Below are 16,737 nucleotides of genomic sequence, written 5' to 3'. Positions count from 1 at the left end.
GTTATAGATATGAGATGATGTTATGAATTATTGCATATATTGTGGTTTTTGTAACTTAAAAGGATTGGAATTGTCATTAGTTTCTTTTTTGTGCTTAAAATTTACCATATTTTAAGGGATTTGTTTTTTTTTGTTTTTTTGTTTTCCTTGTATTTTGACGAGTCGTATACGAGTCGACGAGTCAATAGCCATACAAGTCTATACGAGCACGAGTCGTGCAACATTGAGGTCAACACATATATTTAGGATTCCATCATCATGCACAATGATATGATAATAACATAAGTTAGTGAAACCCAATGACAAACACATTCAAACATCTAACATATTTGATTAGATGGACAAACATATGCCTAGGGTTTCATTCCTAGGACATTATTTAAAATAAGGGTCTTGCTCATAAACCCTGCCAAACCCTAGGGTTTCAACACACAACACAACAAGCCCTAATTTACCAAACCTTCAAAGGTTAGGGATTTCAGGCATCACCATTCAACCCTAACAAGTTAGGATTTTCATAACCATACCAAAACCCCAAACATGACATCATCAAAGCATCAAACATTTTCTTTAGACTTCATCAATAACCCTACGTAGGCTAGCGTTTCACACATTATCATTGATATACCCTTAAGTTAAGGTTTTACAGAGAACCTTTTTTGGGTTCCACACGAATAATCAAAGATCTGAGGATGGTAGATTTATCTAATGATGAATCACCCAATCAAGAATCTTTATGATTCACGAGTGCTAGACACAACAATGTTAGTAATGTAGAATAGATTACCAAAAAGAATGAATATACCTTTATCATGAAGAGAACAAAGCGTATGGTCTAAGGCATGCCTTTGTTTCTTAACAAACCTTGTAATCCCAATGCTTTGTCTTGTGAGGCCTTCTTTCATAATCCTTAAGTATTCAGTAATCCTTTCCTAAACAAGGAAAATATGAATAGAAATGTGATTAGTGTTTAATATAAACAAGTTTAGATAAGTAAGGGAAACCAAATATAAAAGATAATACAAGGAGTAAGATACTTATCTTTGGAGAGTAGTGAGGGCTCCCTCTTAATCCAAACTTGAGGGATACATAAGGGATAGAGTCTCGAACAAATAGGTCTTTGACTTCGGATCGTTCCATCTTGTTCTTCTTTGGTGAAACTTCTTTGACAAAGTTTGCTTGATCCTTGTTCCTCCTTTTACTCCTTGGATTCTTAGGACAATCCCTTTTATAGTGACGCATATTGTGACAACTGTAGCATTGGCCTTTTGGACTTCTTGAAGGTTCCTTTCTGCTTGTGATGAGTGGAATAGTCATTCAAGATTTTCTCTTCTTCACTCTCCTTGTTGATTACTAAAGATATTTTGACTCCTCCTTGACTGCATGCATTCCATCCACTATTAGGCTCATGGCCAAAATCTTTGTTTCTCTAAACTTTGCTTTCTTTGCGTCACTTGATTCATCTGTAGTTTTTTTTTGTTTGCTTTTGTTTTGGCTATATCCAAAACTTTATTCTTTTCGAGGATTAGATCTATCCTCTTTTTCCATGACCTGTAATTTGATGCTCCTTCTAATTTGTTCTCTCCCTTTATGGAGTTAGACGTTGTCCTTGAAGGTAGTAAACTTCTTTCCCTACAAGATCTCCTTATAGGATCCCTTTCTTATGTTCTTGAGATTCCTTAGTCTTCTTTCAATATATATTCAACCTGCCTTTTTCTTTCTTCTTCATCTTAACTCTGATACCATGTTAGGAAATCTGAAAGGCAGATATATTTTCTTATAGTTGATAATTACTTGTGATATTCTTATGTTCTTATTAACTTTCTTATATTCTTTTATCTTAGTTCATCAAGTAATTACCAAAACAATAACACGAAGATCAAGGACACTAGATTTAGGCAGACAACCAGGGCAAAACCCCAATCTTGGGGACAACCGAGTCAACAACTCTTCCTTCAATAGTTTAACTGAGATAATCCAAGACTCTTGACTTAGACACAAATTTCCTCCACACCAAGCCACACCCTTTCCTTTTTCAGTGGATGATCACTTTCTAGTACTGTATTCGACTTAGATGCAGCAATAGCAACAACAACACTTCGATGCAGTATTATCTTCGACCTGGCAACTTAAATCTTAATGCAACGACTTCGACCTTGAATCACTTAGCTCTTCGATCTTGAAGCAACACTTCTACCTTGAAGCAACATTTCGACCTTGATGCTGTACTTCGACCTTGATGTCGTACTTCGACCTTGATGCCGTAATAGAACTTCTTGATGCCGTAACAAAACTTCTTGATGCTGTAACAAACTTCTTGATGCCATAAGACAACTTCTTGATGCCGTAACAAAACTTCGACCTTGATGCCATAGCCTAGAAAATCACATGTTTGAGAGAGAGAGATAACCCAAAACATTTGATCCTACAATTCTCCTTCTTCCACTACAACTTTGCACTTTTTCATGGCTTCTTCTAGGAGATCGAATTTGTGTGTGTGATTATCCTCCAAATGAATCAAACTGCTTCAATATATAGGCTTATGGTGAGGTAGAATTACCCTTCTTGAGGCCAACTTGGTGTGGAGGTGAAAAACTTCATTTTTGACTCAAAAATGATTCTTTTACACGATTTAAAAGCCCAAGAAGGGTCTTATTAAATGTACAATGACTCTAACGACCCAGCATAAATCCTAGAAGTTCTCAATGGGGACTTTGACGTAAAACATGATGACCCAAGCATGAAACCCATGCTTTAATAAGTTATAATAATAATAATAATAATAATAATAAATTTTTCTTTTCATTTTTTTCATAAGTACATTACATAATGACTAAAATGTATTTATGAAGACTGAACCTAGTTACATTCTTCAACAGTGACAACCTTCTGAAGGAAGCTACAACTTCCTTCCCTAGCACCACCCTACCACCCTATAGAATAAAAGGTAAAACAAATTCTTCATGGGCTCTTGTACCAGGGACAATGTCCTTGTTGTCGCACAAAATGTCTAGGCACCGTGACAATGACTCAGATTGGGAGCTGTCACATTGATCCCGAATCTATCCGTTTAAGCCGTATCCCAATAGCAGACTAAGGGGGGTAGACCTTACAAAAATTGAATGAAGGAGAACTAGTTGGGAACCAACCAGTTTGGGAGACAATGTTAAGGAACCAAGTAATTGTTTTAGATTTAGCCTTGCTAGGAAATTTAGGATTAAGTAATTGATGAGAAACTACTGCTTGGATGAATAACTATCTTATAGGAAGGTGAGGAGGACGTGAGAAGGAGCTACGATAGGGCAACATCAAAGGGAGAAGGGCCAATGTAGAAGGGAAAACCTCAGATTTCGCAGAGAAAAAGGGATGAGGGTTTGCAGGTTGAGCTAGCAGCGAAAGAATAAAATGCAGAGGAGGGTTGGCAACAAAAAAAGAAAGGAAAAAACACAGGCAAAGGAAAGGAGAACAAATGAAGGGAAAGGCAGAAGAAACCATAGAGGTTAAAGGAAAAACATATAGATGGAAGAGGGAAAAATGCAATAAGGAAGAGCAACGATTTGAGGGAGCGAAAAACGAAAGATGCAGAGGAATGAAGCTGTGATTTAGGGAAGAAAAAACACGCATCAAATGAAGAGCCTCAAGGCAGCAGATAGGAGAAACAATGGTAGCCGAAGGGCCCAAAAAATTTCTGAGAAATTTATATTTTAAACTGAAATATTTCTGCTTCAAATTTGTTCTTAGAAAAACCTCAGAACTGAACCATCCTTGCAAACAAATTGTTTTCTAAGACAAGATCTTGCCCTCCAGGGCCTAGATCTGTCTCAGATCTTGAAAAATCTCCTTAGAAAACCTTCATATCTATTTTTGTACAAAAAGGAAACAAAAACCCAGAAACCCCATACAAATATATAAAATTATGAAATTAAAACCCCAAGTTAGAAGATAAAATCTAAAATTTCTAAATATTTATACAATTAAAATTACATATCTATCAGATCTGTGGAGTATGAGTCCGACTCCGCTCCCAGGTCTGAAGATTTCAGTGTCCTGATAGCCAGATCAAACTATTTAGCACAATATTTTGAAGATAAACAATTTTTTAAATTTTAGGTAGTAGCCTAGAAAATCCTTGCAAAATATATTTTGTTAGATAATCTCATAGTTTAAATTCGGAAGGCTCTCTGAATCTTATGTTTCGGGAGTCAGCTGGTCCAATCGAGGACTTCCGCAAATGTCCAAAATTTTTGAATAAAGATGACTTCTGGACATTTAAAATATAAGGCGTCAATTAATAGAGGTATAAAATAACAGTTAAATATTCAAAGATTGGAGATACCTGCCAATCGAATAAAAATATTAATGCGATCTTAAAACCCAACAATTTAAGCAAGATACATGTGCAATAATTGATCTACAAGAGCTATTGACCAACAACTTATAAATAGGATCAACAAAAAATTAAACACACGTTACCATAAGATACCAAAGAGGAACACTGCCATCAAGTAAGACCCCAAAGACTTTGCGTGTTATTATTCCAGAGAAAGTTTACAAGAGTTTCACAAGCTAGTATATGATTCAATGATCGAAATTTGTTGACTGACAAATGACTCCTAATTTATAGATTAATTCTCCAACGGCTAGTTGGCTTGATCCCCGTCAAAATAATCTCGATCGTTGAAAAAAATTTAATTATCTTTTAATCTCTTTTGTCGAAATTATTTATTTTTTGAGGAAAAATCGAATTTTTCATTTAATTGATTTTTAATTAAGTCAAAATTATTTATTTTGAGTTAATTTCGTCAAAAAGTTGACTTCAACTTAACCAAGGCCCAAGGGTCCAATTTTTTTTTCGAAATTTTCAACATTCCCTTGGCTGGGGACCTCCAAAATTTAATTCTTCTAGAACCCACGAATGTTTTTAATTTGGAGAATTAATTTTTCCTAGGACCTAAAATTAATTAATTTTCTGGCTTATAATTTTAATTTTTTTTTGCCAGAAAATTTAATTAATTGATTCATGAGGGGGTTAATAATTTTTCCAACCCTCAAATTATTTAGCCATGGTGTCTAAATATGAAGGAACACACACTAAAATATTTTTTTCATCAAGATATTACAAATTGATACATGAAGGGGGAACACCCGTTCATTATAGACCCTCAAAGGTCTACACAATTCTGCGACTCAAAATATGATCTAGTAGACCAAGTAATTTGTAATAAAACAGTGTTCCACGGGGACGCGTCCCCCAGGGTGGGGTGCGCGCACCCCTCGTACCCCACGCACCTGGGACGGGGAGACTCTTGGGGGTGCGTTTCCCCACGTCCCCCTTTTGGGGAGACTCGGGGAGACGCAAGGGGGTGCGTTTCCCCAATGTGGGAGACTCGACTCCCCGAATGGGGTTCTTCTGGGCGTCCCCCCCAAAAATGGGGTTCTTCTGGGCGTCCCCCCGAAAATGGGGTTCTTCTGGGCGTCCCCCCGAAAATGGGGTTCTTCTGGGCGTCCCCCCGAAAATGGGGTTCTTCTGGGCGTCCCCCCTTCATTTTTGTCTAATTACCCTTTATAAACCAAAAAAAAAATTAAAAAAAATGAAAATTAATTTATTAAAAAAACATAAAAAATAAAAATAAACTAAATTAACAATTACAAATAAAAAATTACATGAACAAGTTAGGGTTAACTCCACTTTTCAAGTTTTCATTCTGCCGCCATTCATTATGCTCTTACCTCAACGCATTTTTTTCTTCCATCTGCTCTCACTGCGCCCACGAGAGCTTCAGCGCATCCTCACTCTTCTCCACGCAGCGGCTTGCTGTTAGCACTTAGCAGTCGTTGCCCAACAGGTGTTGGCAAAACAGAATTAGCTAAGGCTCTTGCATCCTATTTATTTAATACTGATGAAGCTCTAGTGAGGATTGACATGAGTGAATACATGGAGAAGCATGCAGTTTCAAGGCTAATTGGAGCACCACCAGGGTATGTGGGTTATGAAGAAGGGGGACAGTTGACTGAGTCTATACGTAGAAGGCCTTATGCAATTATTCTGTTTGATGAAATTGAGAAGGCACATACAGATGCCTTCAATATTCTACTTCAGATTTTAGATGACGGAAGGGTCACTGATTCTCAGGGTCGAACTGTAAGCTTCACCAACACTGTCATTATTATGACTTCAAACATTGGTTCTCAGTACATTCTAAGTAGGCTTGATGATGAACCTGGCTCAAAAGAGGAACTGTATGAGAGAATGAAGAACAGGGTTATGGAAGTGGCTCAAACGACATTCCGCCCTGAGTTCATGAATCGCATTGATGAGTATATTGTTTTCCAACCTCTAGACCGTGAACAAATTAAGAGCATTGTAAGATTACAGGTATGTGGTTCATCTATCGTCATTCTTTTAGTGAAAACCAAAGCGAAATAGCGGAGGTTGGTCAGATATATTAGAAGTTAATTTATTTATAACTTTTTGATTTAATCATATAGAAACAACTGTTTGGAATATATGTTAGTTTCAGTTATTATTTTGGTTTTCAATGTAAATTGTAGAATGATGTAAATTATAGAATGATGATTGATGAATGATAATTGATATGGATCAATGTACATTGTATTTGAATATTTGAATTTCATATTGAATTTTATTATTGAATCTTATGGTATTGAATCTTGATGAATTAGCATTATTGAACAATGAATATGAACATGAAAATTTCAAAATTATATACATATATATAAATTTATAATATATATAATTAAAAATTATATTATATATACCTCGACGTCTCCCCGTCTCCCCTAAATTTCCCTAAAATTTCAGGGTTCTCCCACACGTCCCCTTTGTGCGTCTCCCCGCACCCACGTCTCCGCGTCCCGGAGACTTGGTGGAACATTGTAATAAAATAACCTAGCTTTGGGGTGAGGTAGGAGGGAAAAGCTCTGCTAATCATTTGTGTCTAGAGACACAAATGAATCAGTGAGACAGAAAACCTTCTAGGATAGAAATCGTCACAAAAATACTATGCTTACCTAGGTTGTTACATACATGATGTTCTTACTAAGATCATTTACATTACAACGTGCATAATGGGTTTACATCTTTAACAAACTGCCCACTGATGTTGAAATCTGAATGATGCGAACCTAAGTTGCATGATACGGGGAAACGAGTATGAGTTTGCGAAATGGCAACGGGTATGAAACGTGGTCCCCGCAGATTTTGGAAACCAGAAAATGCAATATATATATATATATATATATATATATATATATATTATGACATTTAAGAAATATGTGCAATCATAAAGCATACGTGATACATTCTAATTTATTACATTATGATTAAATTGTCAATTATCAATTAATAAACTATAAGTCTCTAAATTTACATCCATTTACTCGTGAATGATCACATAATGAAAATAGAAATATCCAAAATCAGCCACGAGAAATTTCTAATTTCTTGTCTCGTGCTTGATTGGGAGTTTCCTCCTACATAGTCGAATGACCTTAGTGCTCTTAATTAAATACAAGTTCCATACCCTAGTACATGACAAAATCCAATCGAAAGATTGCAATCCCCCCAATCTTGAAATCCTGAAAAACAGATAAGTCTGCTGGATTTTGAGTGAGATCTAAAATTCTATTTTCTCCATATGAAATCCAATGAGGGCGACACCACTCTCAAACATCCTCAGTCATTTCATGGTAATGTTAAAAATTTAAGTAAAAGGATGAAAATGAAAGATAAAGGAGAATGTCAGTTTTGCTTTAAGAATTTAACATTACTATGAACTACATATCAACACTAGGGCCATAGGCTTGGAAATTAGGCTGCCCCACTCAAAAAAATCCTCTTTTTTTTTTTTTTTTAAACTTGAGAGAGGTATCTAGAAGCATCCAGAAGATATTTCAGTCACCCAATAAAAAAATAGAAGCGAAAAAATAAAATAAAAATAAAAGAAAACGTCAGGTGTCAACTGGAAACTCCATCGTATGTCCTAGAAACTCGTTTCCAGCCGTACTGGCCACGTTTCCCCAGCGTGAAACGGGCCGGTACAGTCGGAAATGAGTTTCCAAGCCGTATGGTATGAGTTTCCTCGTTTTCGTTTCGTTTCTGGTTGGAAATGGACCTCTGGGCAAAGTTTCCTGCAACTTAGATTGGAACACTTTAAACAAGATAGATCCCTTTTGCAAAAAAAGGGGTGTACTGCTATGGGGTGTTTGACATAGAGTGGTCAACATGATTAATTACAATAATATACAAACAACCTCAATTCTTCCCCTTTGACATATGTAATTTGTAGATAGTTCAACGATAAAACACATACCTCAGATCATCAAAGAGAAGTGCCGTTACTTTGCCTTTGATTTGCCGTACAAGTTCCTTTCAAGGTTTGCTCCAAAACTTTGCTCCACAACTTCATTAGAGAGTTGCTTCAATACTTCTAAGATTTGCTCAGGAATAAACACCAAAGGTAAAGGGATTTAAGAAAAATAAAAACTGAAAACATAAGAAAGAGACATGGCAGAAAAGGCTTCTCAAACCTTAATCTTATGTATTAACAAAGAATGATAATGATACATTTAGCTACATCAAGATTATGTCTCAAGATAGTTCGTTTATCTTGGACACACAATCACTTTGGTTGAGTGATTATCTCAACCACACACCAATCTAGGAGTCTAACTAGTTGGAGAGATTCTCTTAACCAACTAGACCTAAACAAACTCCCAAGTTTGAGGAAGAGTCTGATTCTAGAATAAACAAGTAGAAATTATTTCAAGTTTAATAATTTATTATTTTGGACTTATTGATTGTTTTATGAGAGTGTGAGGCTAACAAAAGGTTTGCTACAAATATCACAGTCTACTTGCGAAGATAAGTTCAAGATCTGGTCCAAAAGGGTTTGCGACAAATGATGCCTTTGACTTCCCTTAACACATGTTGAAGGGTCTTCTTTAATTCATCAAAGGTCTACCATAGTTCATATGTCAAGGTCTGCTCTCTGCTTCAAAACAAATATTTGAGTTTGCTCCAAAGGATCAAGTATTAAGGCCCGCTCCCAAAAGTTTGCTATATAACTAGTCCCAGTGTTTCCTTTCAAGATTAAAATTTATGCCTCAACTTCACCTTTAGACCCGTCTCAAAAATTGACGAAGGATAATGGTTAAGATATGCCATAACCAATGCTGAAATTTTCTCAAAGTTTTGTCTTGAGACAAGGTCGAGTTAGGCCATAGAGATGTTGAGTTTTTAGGGATCTTCTTATTTGATAATTGATTCGTATGATTTCTTGATTTAATCATTCATTCATTCAATTTCATCATAAAGCAATTAGACAAAAGATCTTCAACCATAGACAATAAGATCACGAAGAGATAACCAAATCAAGAACATAAACATTTACCCTAGGAAAACCCACATGGGGGAAAACTAAACAACCTTTTTCTTAGAGAAACCATCAAGTTCAACAGAGATACATTAGACAAATACAAGGTCAAACATACTAACATTGTAGTTAGATCAAACTTGGTCCACTACCTCCTAGTCAAGTCAATCACTGCTCAATAACTTCGGCCTACTCCTGTACCAATCAACTCGGTCCTGCAACTGATCTATACCCAAAAGTTCGGTCCTGTAACATTGAATTAATTCAGAAACTTGGCCTTGCTATGTCAGAGAACTTTGACCTTATTTGCCTAAGGAATTCATTCATCTTTAACATAGATTCATCCTTTTTCCTCATAAGAATAGTGCCTCAAAAACTCGTTCTTCTTTGATTAGGAATGTGCCACAGATTTGTCTTTTCTTCCTGTCTCAAACTCGTCCCTTTCTCCTGCCTCACACTCGTCCCTTCCTCTTGCCTTGGGAAGTCCAAATTTCTACTTGAACAAGCATATCCGAATTGGTGGTTGAGAAGAGGTCGAATGTCTCATATATATAGCGATCCAATAGGCCGAATGGGTGCCTTTCTTGACAGAGTAGACTTGAACACTTGAAGGGGCTGACTTGACTAGGAGGAGTCTGGCATGACTTATTTTGGAGCCAAAAATTCTTTTTTCAATAAAGTCAAAATTTTCTTTTTTTCACAAAGGACATGAAGAACATGCCTTCAATAATTTTCTTTTGACCATAACATGAAGAACATGCCTTCAATAATTTTCTTTTGACCATAACATGAAGAACATGCTTTACAAAATACATCATTGACCAAAAATAATAATTATGAAGACCGACCATGACTACAACAATGCAACGCTTCCTCTTAGCTAAAGAGGTATTCATAATGACTATTTGGATGTTCTCATGTTGACAAATTTCTCTAAGGAATGGTTATAACTTATAACAAATCGAAGCACCATAATCGGGTCAACAATTGTGACACATGGTAAAATAAGTTACCATAGTTTGGTCAATAACTGTGACACATGATACATCCATAACATCAAACATTTAGCAAAATTCAGGTCAACACTTCAGACATATGGTATATCCTCACCATAATTCGGGTCAGTGCTTTAGACGCATGATAAATCAACCGCATCGACTAATGGCATCATTAAGGTTAGTAATTCACGCCTATAGTGTTTGCTCACCATAATTCAAGTTAGTACTTTAGACACATTGGATATCATTTAGCATACAACGAGTCACCATAATTTGGGTCGGTACCTGACACATGGCATGTCGACTAGTCTTGGTTCACCATCATTCGGGTTAGTGACACGCTGTGAATTGCCAAACTCTAGCCAGACAATCCATTGCCCGATGCTAAATGAACATGATGCTCTAGGACCTTTCTTCCTAGTTCGGGTCATACATGACATAGGAAGATGCTAGTCCTTTGCCGAGCCATTCTCCCTAATTTAGGTCAATGTACTTGACAGAAGGAGAATCTCCCTAATTCGGGTCAATGTACTTGACACAAGGAGAATGTCAGTCCGCGATTCGATCTCATGAACACTCCCTCTTAATAAGAGATGCATTCTCAACAAGTTCAAGCTTGTCCCTAAAGTATGCAAACTTAACCCATGGACAAAGGCTTTGCCAGCATATATCTATACTATAGAATAATGCTGAAGCCACACTTCTTCTTTTGATACTACATATCACTGTGCTTCGACTTGTCATCATGGTCGTCAACTGCACTTGATCAAGATAATCTTGTAGGTAGCCTTTGAAGCCAAATTGCTTCTCAATGTGCCAATTCGACTGCAATATATACGACCTTTACAATACTGAGTGCGAAAGATGTCTGCTTCATGCCCATTCAAGAAATTATAATGAACCCCAAACTGCAGCAATATCTTGATGAACTCTTATTGTTTTCACCACTCTTTGTCCAATCTGAATTGCAACTGTACTTTATTGTATGATACAAATTTCAAAACATGCCATGACCAATTGTATCATGCTGGTACTCCAGCTTGTGTGAGAAACATATCTAGGTTCATAAAACAAATCAGTTTCCTTTTACTGGGTCCATCATCACAACTGCTTTTCTATTACCTTCACTGGGTGCTCCCTCTCACATTGAAACATATCTAGCTGTGGTAATTTATGTTGCTCCCTTCGCTGTATCTGCCTTTCGACATATTAGCTATCTAACCTTACAATGTCAATGACGGTCCATCATCTTGAACTCAGAGGTCTACAGAAGCTAAAACAAGGCTCTCTGACTACTCCTTTTGTTATAGAAGCAATTCTTTTTGCCACAACTACTCCCTTTGACACATAAGTCCTTTTGCTTCTATTAGAGACAAATCAAATAGGATCAACCAAGTCCAACGTGTCTGCTTGTGATCGTACAAAGTCTTCTTTAATCATGAGACTTCTTCTCATGTGTCTTAAAACCCGGAGGTATCATCATGTACAACTCTTTTTCTTCATTGATAGAAACAATATTTGCATCCATCTAGTGCAATTTTAAAACAAGGATAATAATTCTTAACACAAGTGTACCTTATAATTGGAGCAAACATTTTGTCATGATCCTCTCCCTCTTTCTATGAGAACCTTTTGTTATCTTTCTCACTTTGTTTCTCAAGGTTTTGTTTCAGTGACCTGTATATTTTTGCTAGGGTCATGATAGAGGAGTTCAACAGTCACTGCCACCAGCATCAAGGTACATAGAGGGCTTGGTGCTCTCGATTAAATGCTAGCTCCAATACATGACAAAATCAAATGGAAACGTTGCAATCCCCCAAATCTTGAAATTTTGAGAAGTGTTAAGTTAGTTGGATTTTGAGTGTGATCCAAAATTCTACTTTCTCCATATGAAATCTGTGAAAATTGGCAACTAGGGCCAAACTCCATGTGGGTCATCTTATTAATGGAAGCTGATATTTTTCTTGGATCCCTCTCATCGAGAGGTGTAGGATTGATCTAAAGATCATCCGATTCCGATAAGTATTCATGGAGATATGAATTTATTTGTGTTATGGGACAATTCATCAAGGTCGGCCAACAACCAAATAAACCCCACTTTCGCTCAACGTTTTAGTATAAGTAGAGGTGGCCTTCAAGTCATTTCAACACACTTGAGATCTTTTCCTCTTTACTTGTCTTTGGGTTTTTGTAGGAGGAGATAAGATAAGATAAGATAAGATAATTTTATTAATGCCCAACAAATGACCATAAGAGGTCAACGGGACTGTCGGTTACAATGATTACATCATGCCAAGTCGGTGGACCAAATGGTCCCCTTTAACATTTCTTTTAAAAAGCAGAAAATACATCTATAATCTAAGTAAATGTAAATGTAGAAGCTAGAAGCTGTCGGCTTCGAAACAAAGCACTGCGATGAAGCAGAGAAGGAGAAGAAGAAGAAGTAGAAGAAGAAGAAGTCTTCTGTCCAGTTCCTACTCCTAACCTCCGAGGTCGAGAGAAGAAAACTGAGAGAAGTTTGTCAAAGTCTGCTGTCCTGTGGGCATACTGGGCTGTCGCTTGGAGGTTCTAGGGCACCTCCCAGGGGTGGATCCAATCTTGGAGCGCTAGTATAGTCTTGTGGGTCGCCCCCCCCGGGACCGCATTGATCTGGTCTCAGTGTTTGTGGGTCGGTCAATGTTTCTTTTGCTGCCCCGCGTTGATGGTAGCGCCCTAAAGAAGTTCGTGATCTTCTGCGTGGTGTCTGATCTGGTGTGGGGTTGAAGAAAACAGGCCCAAAATCTGAAGGCCTCCTGGAGATAAAGTGCAAGGCATCTCAGATCAACATATCTGAGGAAGCTGGTCAAAGTCTGAGAAGACCTGAAGAGACAATAGAAACGATCTCGAATCTCGTAGTAAGCAGGGCATCCAAAGATGAAGTGTGTCTCTGTCTCTATCTCCTGCAAGTGATAGAGCAGGCAAATCCTACCTGCCCTATTGATGTGGTGGTCTGTCTCCACCCGGAGTCTGTGAGACCCAACTTTGAGCTGCCCGAGTGGGATTCTAAGGGCATGCATCCAATGCTGGAACGTGTACTAGGGTCTGATGATGAGCCCATCCCTGATCTCCGGGCAATGTTCCGCGTAGAAGGCCATTTTTGGACGCAACCCATTGGGAGGATTGGTCCATGTAGTCTGAATGTATCGTCTGTAAATATCCTCCTTAATGATTTTATTTAGCTCTTGCTGATTGGGAATGAGGTGGCATGGAGCATTCAGAGAGTATTGAAAAGGAGGGAGATGGTCAATCTAGATTCTTGACGCCTCCATAAGCTCTATCACACCGGTGTACCAACATTTGGATCGGCTTGTCTGCATATGGGCGATGTTATTCGAGGAGCAATATGCTAAGTATGGGTATCTGTCACGACCCTTCCTCGCATCTGCTAGGCCTCGGAGCCTGTGCAGGAGCGACACTACCCTGAATATCACCTCTAGGTGGAAAGATTGAGCCCCGAACTCTGCTAGAATGATGTGCTGAGGAACTGTCTAAGGGATAATGCTGCCCTAATCAAGAGGGCAGAAGCTGTAACTGCCGGGAATAGTCTGGAAAAGTCGGAACTGACGAAAAGCTGGAACTACTGGAACTGTCGGGAATTGCTGGAACTGCCGGGAATATCCGGAATTGCTGGAACTGTCAGAACTGCCGGGGAAAGCTGGAACTGCTGGAACTGCCAGGAAAAACTGGAACTACTGGAACTACCAGGAATAGTCGGAATTGACAGAACTACCACGAATAGCTAGAATTGTTGGTATTTCCCGGCAGTTCCGGCAATTCCGGCTATTCCCAGTAGTTCCGGTAGTTCCGATTGTACAGTGATGGGTACAATCATGATTAATGAAGCATGATGAGATGTAGCATAATGATGATGGGTGCAACATGGTGTAGCACGGTGAGGTGCAACATGATGACGAAATGCAGCACAACGATAGGTGAAGGAGTCACCTTGGAGAATCAGTTGAAGCAACATGTCTTCAACTGATCTCATGTATCATCTTCTTAGAAATGATCTATGCTCTTATCTAAATAAGTCAAAGTGTTGACTTCTGTTGTAAACGTACTATCTCTCTCTCTCTGCTGAACTATTGAAGAACATATAAGAAGAATTGATCAACGGTTTCCCCACATTGGGGTTTGTCCCTGGCTAGCGCCACATCTTGTGTCCTCTTGTCTTGGGTTGTCTTCTGCGATTTATGTTTATGTTCTATCTGCAATTTACTTTAATGTTGATGTGATTGCTAATCTGGAAAAGATATTGAGCTAATTGTGAAAATTGAAATAAATTGCTCTAAGCATAGAACATACCTAAAATTAACATGGTATCGGAGCTGAGGTGAAGACAATGCCCAAGCAAGAGTGAAAGAGTAATCACTGAAGACAGTTCAGAAAGGACAAAAGGATCAGTGGATTCCTCATCCCTCTTCAAATTCACTGACGGTGAAGTCGAAGCAGAGAATATTATCAGAATGGCACAGCGGAAGTTTCTAATGGCCTACCTAAAGATCACTTCATTGGGAAGTCCAGATCTAAGGATGAAAGGGAAGGCAGTTCAGTCATTATGCGAAGGAGTGTCGATTGGCAGGGACATATCACTTGATGATGTAACAATCATTCCAGGGACATCTTCAATGATCAAAGGAATGACAGGTAATGCAGGTCATCAAGGAAATGGCCGACTCTTCAAAGAAAGCAAGGAACCCCAGGTATGAAGAATCAAATGTTGTTTTTGATAAGATAAAGAAGCATTATCTTGTATTGGCCCTCTCCTTCAGATTCTTTCGGAATCTGGCTTATTGATTGTAGTGCTTCAAGGCACTTCATCGGATAGTAGGGTGCACTCTCTAATTTGGTAGAGATGGAAACAATCGTGGGATTATACTTGGAGCCAATGCCACCTATCCTTGAAAAGGGTGTAGGGAATGTTACCCCTCAATTGAATGAGGGTAACTCGATTCTTTTACAGAATCTCTTTTATGTACCTGATCGGAAGAAGAACCTGGGGTCCATTTCAGCAATGGAAGTCAAAGGTTACAGGGTGGCACTCATCGATGGAAAGGCACATGTTTGAAAATAGATTTTTCAAAGATGTTTTTGAGTTCAGGGTTGTATCAAGTTGCAGGAAGTCCACTAGGGACCATGTCCATTGACACATAACACTGGAGGTCTGTGAGTCAGATGGTGATAAGGATGCCTGAATTCAAGAAGAGCATGAAAGTATATGTCTGAGATGTACCGAAGGAAAATCTTACAAGGGGACCATTCCCCTCATGTAATAGGTCCATAGGTTTGGAACAACCCGAGGGGTTTGAGATTGATGATCAGGAATCTCACGTATGAAGGTGGAAGAAAGCCCTCTATGGCTTGAAGCAAAACTCCCTGGGCGTAGTATGAGAGGATTGATAGTTGTTAGATGAAGCTGAGATTCATTAAGAGTGAAGCCGATCCAAACCATTGTTTGAAGGTTGTGGATGATAGACCTCTCATACAAACACCTTATGAGGATGACCTATTTTTGACAGGTGCAAACCCTCTCATTTGCAGAAGTAAGAGGGAGTTGGATTTCGGATGTGGAATGATAATCTGCAAGCTTGTGACTACCTCGAGGATCTTAACTTTCATAAGTTATATGGTACTGATGTCGGACCAGATTTGGGAAATGGCTCTGAGTTTCATAAACTCATTCGCATTGATGTTCTTGGTGAACTTCTGTCCGGACATATGCTTTGTAGTTAGCATGGTGAGCTCATATTTTGTTGAGCCTCACTGGGTTGGTGCCAAGAATCTTTTGAGATATCTTTGGGGCACAATCTCTCATGGTTTGAGATATACTGCCGAAATATGAAACTGCATGATTATTCGAATGCTGACTGGGCAGGCAGTGTGGAGGATCACTAGAGCACTTCTCAGTGCTGGTTCTCTTTGGATTTTGCTTTGATATCATGGATGAGCAGGAAGCAGAAGTCGGATGCTATAAGCACCACCGAGATCGAATACATAGCTACGAGTATGATCTCGTGTGAAGTTGCCTGGTTGCGGAAGCTCTTCAGTGAGTTGTCTGTACACATGATGAATACCACTATGATTCTCTGTGACGACCAGAGGGGGGATTCAATTATTGAGGAATCCTGTATTCAATGATTGCTCCAACAGATAGGCATCAGATACTGCCTTATTTGGGATACGGTAAGTCGATGAGCGAGGAGGCTTCATCGCATTGAGATTGATGTACAGGTCGCAGACATTTGTCAAAACCTCGGGAAAGATCAAATCTGTGACTTTCCCGAATGACTTGGAGTCGTTGAGAG

General features: G+C 38.5%; 1 protein-coding gene and 1 pseudogene across 1 annotated transcript in view; both read left to right on the top strand.

Annotated features, from left to right (window-relative positions):
• The window catches only part of FU (kinase family with ARM repeat domain-containing protein), a 281,825-nt gene that overhangs the window by 185,879 nt on the left and 79,209 nt on the right, over window positions 1-16,737 (top strand). The window lies entirely within an intron of this gene.
• On the top strand, window positions 5,430-6,427 carry LOC149265636 (chaperone protein ClpB3, chloroplastic pseudogene; annotated as a pseudogene).

This window comes from Pinus tabuliformis, chromosome 6 (assembly GCF_031772625.1).
Source record: "Pinus tabuliformis cultivar Carrire ecotype Pingquan chromosome 6, CPIR1, whole genome shotgun sequence".
Taxonomy (NCBI): domain Eukaryota; kingdom Viridiplantae; phylum Streptophyta; class Pinopsida; order Pinales; family Pinaceae; genus Pinus; species Pinus tabuliformis.
Note: the sequence above shows the minus strand (reverse complement) of the source record. Positions and strands in the feature narration are given on the sequence as shown.